Source organism: Myotis davidii, unplaced genomic scaffold (genome assembly GCF_000327345.1).
Source record: "Myotis davidii unplaced genomic scaffold, ASM32734v1 scaffold129, whole genome shotgun sequence".
Taxonomy (NCBI): Eukaryota; Metazoa; Chordata; class Mammalia; order Chiroptera; family Vespertilionidae; genus Myotis; species Myotis davidii.
In genome coordinates, this window is record NW_006383019.1 from 1,135,949 (window position 1) to 1,143,305 (window position 7,357).

The following is a 7,357-nucleotide window of genomic DNA, read 5'->3' on the forward strand; positions in this document are numbered from 1 at the left end:
TTATTGACTTGCGGATATTGTACCATCCTTGCATCCCTGGGATAAATCCTACTTGGTCATGGTGTATGATCTTTCTGATGTACTGCTGGATCCGATTTGCTAGAATTTTGTTGAGAATTTTGGCATCTAGGTTCATGAGGGATATTGACCTGTAATTCTGTTTCTTTGTGTTGTCATTATCTGGTTTTGGGATTAGGGTAATGCTGACTTCATTCCTCTTGAATTTTTCAGAATAATCTGAGGATAAGTTTTAGTTTTTCTTTGAATGTTTGATAAGACTCCCCTGTGAAGCTGTCTGGTCCAGGGCTTTTGTTTGTTGGAAGTTTTTTGATTATTGGTTCAATTTCCTCCATAGTTATTGGCCTATTCAGATTTTTTGATCCTTCCTGATTGAGTTTTGGAAAGTCATATTTTAGTAGGAATATATCTATTTCTTCTAGGTTGACCAATTTGTTGGAATAGAGTTGCTCATAGTTTTTGTTTTTTTTACGATTCTTTGTATTTCTGTGGGGTCTGTTGTTATTTTGCCTCTTTCATTTCTGATTTTGTTTATTTGGGTCCTCTCTCTTTGCTTCTTGGTGAGCCTGGATAGAGGTTCATCAATCTTGTTTATCCTTTCAAAGAACCATCTCTTAGTTTTGTTGATTTTTTTAAAAATCTCTATGTCATTTATTTCTGCTCTGATCTTTATCTCCTTCCTTCTGCTCACTCTGGGCTTTTTTTTTGTCGCTCTCTTTCTAATTCTTCAAGTTGCAGAGTTAGATAGTTTATTACCAGTTTTTCTTGTTTTTTGAGGTAAGCTTGTAGAGCTATGAATTTCCCTCTCAGGACTGTTTTCATTGTGTCCCATGGATTTTGGATTGTTGTATTTTCATTGTCATTTGTTTCCAGGATGTTTTTTTAATTTCTTCTTTAATATGTGGCCTATCTTTGAAAATGTCCCATGTGCACTTGAGAAGAATGTATATTCTGTGGCTTTGGGGTGAAATGTTCTGAAGATGTCGATTAATTCCATCTGATCTAGTGAGCCATTTAGGATTGATGTTTCTTTGCTGACTTTTTTGTCTGGAAGATCTATCCAGTGCTGTCAGTGGGGTGTTAAAGTCCACTACTGTGACTGTATTGCAGTCACTTTCTCCTTTAAAATGCAACAAGAGTTTTTAAAAATATATATTTAGGTGCCACTATATTGGGTACATATATGTTGACAAGGGTTATATTTTTTTGTTGAATTGATTCCTTTAATATTATTTAGTGACCTTAGTCTCTTTTATGGTCTTCATTTTGAAGTCTATTTTGTCAGATATGAGTATTGCTACCTCAGCTTTTTTTCATTTTCTATTGCGTGGATTATTTTTTCCATATCTTCACTTTCAGGCTGTGTGAATATTTTGTTCTGAGTGGGTCTTTTTTAATATGAGTCATATTTTCCTAACCATTCAGATACCCTGTGTCTTTTGATTGGAGGATTTAATCCATTTACATTGAAGGTTATTATTGATAGGTACTTACTTATTGCCACTTTTTTCTTTATACTTAAGCTTCTCTCTCTCTCTCTCTCTGTCTCTCTCTCTCTCTCTCTCTTTCTCTTTCTTTCTTATAGCAGTCCCTTTAACATTTATTGCAATGCTAATTTGGTGGTAATGTTTTCCTTTAGGCTTTTTTTTTAAAACTGGGATGCTCTTTATTTCACCTTCAATTTTAAAATTATTTAAAATGTAGCCTTGCTGGATAGAGTAGTTTTGGGTTCAGGTCCTTGCTTTTCATTACTTTGAATACTTCATGCCAATCACTTCTAGCCTGAAATGTTTCTGTTGAGAAATCAGCTGACAATCTAATGGGAACTCCCATGTAGGTAACTTTCTGCCTCTCTCTTGCTGCCTTTAAGATTCTTTTTTGTCTTCAACATTTGTCATTTTAATTATGATGTGTCTTGGTGTGGGCCTCTTGGTGTTCATCTTGATTGGGACTCTGCTTGCTTCCTGAACTTTTGTGTCTTTTTCTCTCACCAGGTTGGGGAGGTTTTCTGTCATGATCTCTTTGAACAGGTTCTCTATTCCTCGCTCACTTTCTCTCTTTCTGGGACCCCCACAATGTGGATGTTGTTGTGTTTCATGTTGTCTCAAAGTTCCCTTCAACTATCCTCCTGCTTTTGAATTCTTTTATCTTTTTGCTGATCTAATTGGGTGCTTTTTCTACCTTGTCTTCCAAGTCACTGATTTGATCCTCTGCTTCATTCAATCTACTTTTAATTCCTTCCAGTGTATTCTTTAAAAAAATCTATTTTTATTGAGTTGGCTAACGTGGGTGTGAGACCTGCTGGCGGGTGGTGGAGCCGGAGCTGCGCCGTCCTGGTGAGTTGGGGCCGTGTTCTGCTGGCGGGGGCTCGGCGTGCTCTACCGCCTCCACTCAGGCTTCCTGGCCTGCTGACCGGCCTCTCTGGCCAACAGCGGCACCGTGGATCTGCGCGAGATGCTGGCCGCCGTCACCATTTCCACACAACATCATGAACTTTCACTGTTAGTACTTTCATGCAAAATTGGGCTGAAGAAAAGATGCTTTCCTATAGATGTTGAATATTACTTTATACTTCTATCACATTAAAAACAAAGTATCTTGGATTTTAACCCCTAATTCAGATGGAAAGAACAAGAAGACACACGTTTGTTAATATGCAACAAATATTCTATTTATCTGTTCCTGAATATTTCTTATGGATTGAATAGAAAAAGCCCAAATTGTTTTTTTCTTTGAAATTTTAATAACAGGTTCGCCAGCAAGTAGAGAATATGGATACATGGTGTTTGCTTCTAATTACTTTGTGCGTGTGCTTTGTTTCTACAAAGAAAAGTGTGTTTGTGCCCAGGGGCTCAGCCCTCCTGGCATCTTGCTGTTGGTTTTCATTTGCCCTATAGTGCATGATTTCATCCTTTCCCTCTTGACCAACATGTTAGTCTTATGTGTAAGGTTTGGATTAAGATTTCAGAGTTAGCACTAGCATTTTAGTATATTTTCTCATTAGGAACAAAATATGCTATAGGATACTGCAGAAATGTAAACGATTCTATTATTAATTGAAAGTTTTTGACACTATATGAATTGAGCTAGCTTTCATTCTTTTCAAAAGCTTTGTTTAAGTACTTTTTTAAAAAATTTGCCAGGTTTGTACTAGTATATAGGGATTCTCTCACTGAGAATGAGTTATGGTTGCTCTTACCATTAATAAATGGATCTGACCTAACCAAACTCTCAAAGTAGTAAATTTTGAGATATTTTATGGTTGTCCTTCAGATTAAAATAATGAAGATTGAAGTTAATAGTTGAAGCATTATTCTTCTATTCAGCATGCGGACTCTGGCTGGAAGAGAGGTTGTGGCATATTCACTGTATCGCTAATCGGAACCTTGCTTTGTGAACTATTGGGATGTCTGACTTCTCTCACTGTGATGTCTGAAAACTTTATGTGTGCAAACAATACCCATCTTTCACATGAAAAAATATTTTTATTGATTCCATATAGGAAGGGAGAGGGAGAGAGAGAAACATCAATTATAAGAGAGAATCACTGATCAGCTGCCTCCTGCATGCCCCACACTGGGGATTGAGCCTGCAACCCAGGCATGTGCTCTGACTGGGAATTGAACCATGACTCCTGGTTCATAGGTTGATGCTTAACCACTGAGCTACACCAGCCTAGCCCTTCTACCGTATTCTTGATGTTGGATATGGTATTCATTTTCTTCTGGTTCTTGTTCATAATTTCAATTTCCTTTTTTTTTTCTATTTCCTTTTTTATGCTGTTGTAGTGCCCACTTAGTTCCTGTAGTCCTCACTAACTTCCTTGAGCATCCTTATCACCATTACCTTGAACTCTATACCTAATAAATTGTTTGCCTCCGTTTCATTTGGCTTTTTTCCTGGAGATCCTTCCTTTTCTTTCATTTGGGGATTGTTCTTTGTCTCCCTGTTTTAGCTGTCCCTGTGTATTTGTCTCTATGTATTAGATAGAACTGCTATGCCTCCCAGTCTTCGGGGGGTGCCTTATGGAGTAAGGGTCCTGTGGGACCCAGTGGGGCAGTCTCTATGATCTCCTGATCTGGATGACCTAGCGGTGCACCTTGAGGGGTTATGTGGCGCTCCTGTTGTAACTGGGTCTTGACTGTCGCTGTCCCCCTCATGGTTTGTATCTCTCCGCAGGTGGGCTGGCTGAGTGGCTCCACCCCCACCACAGTGTGTGAGCTGTTGTGCAGGTGCTGACAGAGCAATACAGCTACACAAGAAACAAAACAAAAGCATACAATGATCTCTACAACAACCACATAAACAACTACAAAACAGAAGAGAATTAGGAAAGAGAAAAGAAAGCAAGAATAATAAAAGTAAAGAAAAGAATATAAGAAGAAAAAGGGGGGGAGGAAAAAAACATGAGAGGGAAGATGGGAGAGAAAAATTAAGAATAAAGAATAGTAAAAGGGACTGGTATGAAAGAAAAGAGAAAGGAAAACAATTATGAAAAGGGGAAAAGAGAAAGGAGACAAAAATACAGTAAGAAAAGGAAAGAAAAGTAAGAAACATGAAAGAAAAAAGAGAGACAAAATAATAGTGCAATAGAAAAGGAAGAATAAAGAAATAAAACGCGAACTGTCTTTATGTCAGTATCACAGTATTGATTACTGCAGCTTTGTTGTAAGTTTTGAAATGGAACATTCCAGCCTTGTTCTGTTTAAGATTGTTTTGTCTATTCTGGGTCCTTTGAATGTTAAGATCAGCTTTACTATTCCTGCAAAACAAGCCAACTGGGATGGTAACAGGGGTTGCATTGAATATATAAATCAATTTAGGGAGTATTATCGTCTAATATTATGTCTTCCAATCCATGAACGTAGGATCTCTTTCTATTTATTTAGGTCTGCTTTAATTTTTTCAGTAATGTGTTGAAATTTTTAGTGTACAAGTCTTGCACTTCTTTCATTAAGTTTAGTTAAATTTATATTTAAATTTATTCTTCTTGATGCTATTGTACATCGAATTGTTTCTTCTGATCAGCATCCCTCCTCACGGGTCTTCAGAGCAGTCCTCCCTCATCCTCTTTCTACCTACAGTGTCTAATCTGCCCGGACCTGAGGAATCGGGTCGCCAGGCTGGTGAGAACTGTCTGTGTAATGAGACTCAGTACATTCTGGGGAGGGCTGGAGGGCTCCGCTCTGAGGAACCCGGGTTCGACTGCTTCCTGTGGGGCTGCGTTGGGCTGCGTCACTTCTTAGGGAGACAGCGTGGACTGAGTGACCGAGCCTGCGCTTCGGTGCCTGTCAAGCATGGAGCGAGTCCTGGTTCTGCCGGCTATGGCTGCGAGGCCTGGACAAAAGTCGCTCTAAGCCTTGTTTCCCTCCTATAAAGCGGGAGTAATAACACCTTTCTTGTAGGATCAACGGTTCCATGCCTTCACGGAAGTGCTCAATAAACCATGGCCGTGCCCGTCACCAGCAGCCCCCGCCCTGGCATGCTTGCCCATGTTTGCCACTAAAAACATTTTATTTGATCCTTAGGACAATTTATTATAAGGTTTTATGCTGCCACCCTAGCTCCTTGGCCACATACCAATATAAAATCGTACATTCACATCACGACCATGAATCTATCCAGCGTGATTTAATTATAAAATATACTTTTGTGAATATGTATTGGATTAGATTTCTGGACCCAATTCCATGCGTGTGTGGGGTACCCCTGCATCAGCATTACCGGAGGGAGCATCAAACCGCACAGGTGAAGGGTTCAGTCCCGCCAGGCGGCCGGCCCGGACCCCCGCACCTCAGATGCCAGGCGCAGCCCCAGGCTCCCCCCTGTGCTTCCGGCCAGCGGGCTGCAGAGTGAGGTTCCACTGACCCCTACCCGAGGAGGCCCCACGCCAGTCCAGCTGCCGCTGTCCTCCTGCCCGACGGCTGTAAACCGAAGGCTCCCAGCCGCTCCCTGGCTTTGCTTCATTTGCTGGAGTCGCTCAGAGCACTCAGGGGACATGGCACTCACCAGACCACTGTGAGCTGTAAATGACACACCTCAGCACAGCCGGACGCGAGAGGTGACAGGGCGGGCGCGGGAGGGCGAGGGGTTCCCCACGCGCCCTGCTCACCAACCTGCAAGGTCTCCGAAGGGTAAATTACATGATTTTCTCACAGCAACTTCTTAAAGGAACAAACAGAGCAAATGGAACTCCTCCGTGTGAACTGTTACCAGCAGCTGCTTCCCTCACTGGTTCTCCAGCGTCAGCTGGGGGACTCGCCGCCACACTGATGGCTGGGCTCACCCAGCCCCCGTGTAGGAGCAGGGGCTGGGGATCCCGTCCAGCAGGCTCCGGGGCTGCGGGCTGGGCCACAGTGTGAGAACCACCCGCCCCCTTGGTGCTTTCTTAGTGGCTGATGTTGAGGCCTGGGCCGTCAGGTGGGTTCCCGGGTCTTGATCACTCACCGTGATTTGGGGTCTGGTCCTCACGGCCTTGCCCAGAAATTTGCCTGCATCTGTAGGATGCGAGCTGGTCCCTGTCTGGGGCAGGGAAGGCTTTGCCGAGCTCCTGGAGACGAGCCAAGAGGCCGAGGCATGCACCCATGGACGATGCTGTCTGCCACGCAGCCACCGGGTCTGCCCACAGCACAACCTTCATGCATCCAGGTGATCTTTAGAAACGACCACCTGTCAGCTTACAGTAACCAGCCCTGTCTCCCTGTGCAAACGGCTGGGGGTGGGGGCCAAGGTGTTGAATTGTGGGTGTGCGGGGGGCATGAGGGGCGGGGAGGACTGCAGCATGGTTCTGCATGGCTCTGCATGGCTGGTCCCCACAGTGCCCGCCCCGCGGCCTTCCTCCATCAGGTGCTCAGGGAGCTTCTGCTCTCAGGGTCACCGGCCAGGCCTCTTCCCCCCGCCTCCCGCCTCTCTCCAGAAAGGAGAAAGAGGCCCAGGCTCACTGCTTAGTTGTCTTTCTTTCTGCTCTTAAAACAGAAGTGGGTTTCCCCTCCAAACATCTATTTCTAAGCTAAGTGTTCCTTGAAATGGAAGCAAAATAACTTTTAGGCTAAGTTTTTCATTCATTCATTGCCTGATGGGGTAACAGTGTGGTGACTGCGGGCGGTGCGGGAGGGTCTGGGGAAAACGAAGCCTGAACTTGGGCTGGTGAACACACCACACCGTGTACAGATGTTGTGCTGTGGAGCTGTGTACCTGAAACCTGTGTACTGCTGTTAACCAGAGTCACCCCAATAAATTCAATTTAAAAAAGCACAATACCATATACATACATCTAATCTAATAAAAGAGAAACATACAAATCGACCGTGCTTCTGCTATCCCCACAAGCCATGTTCAC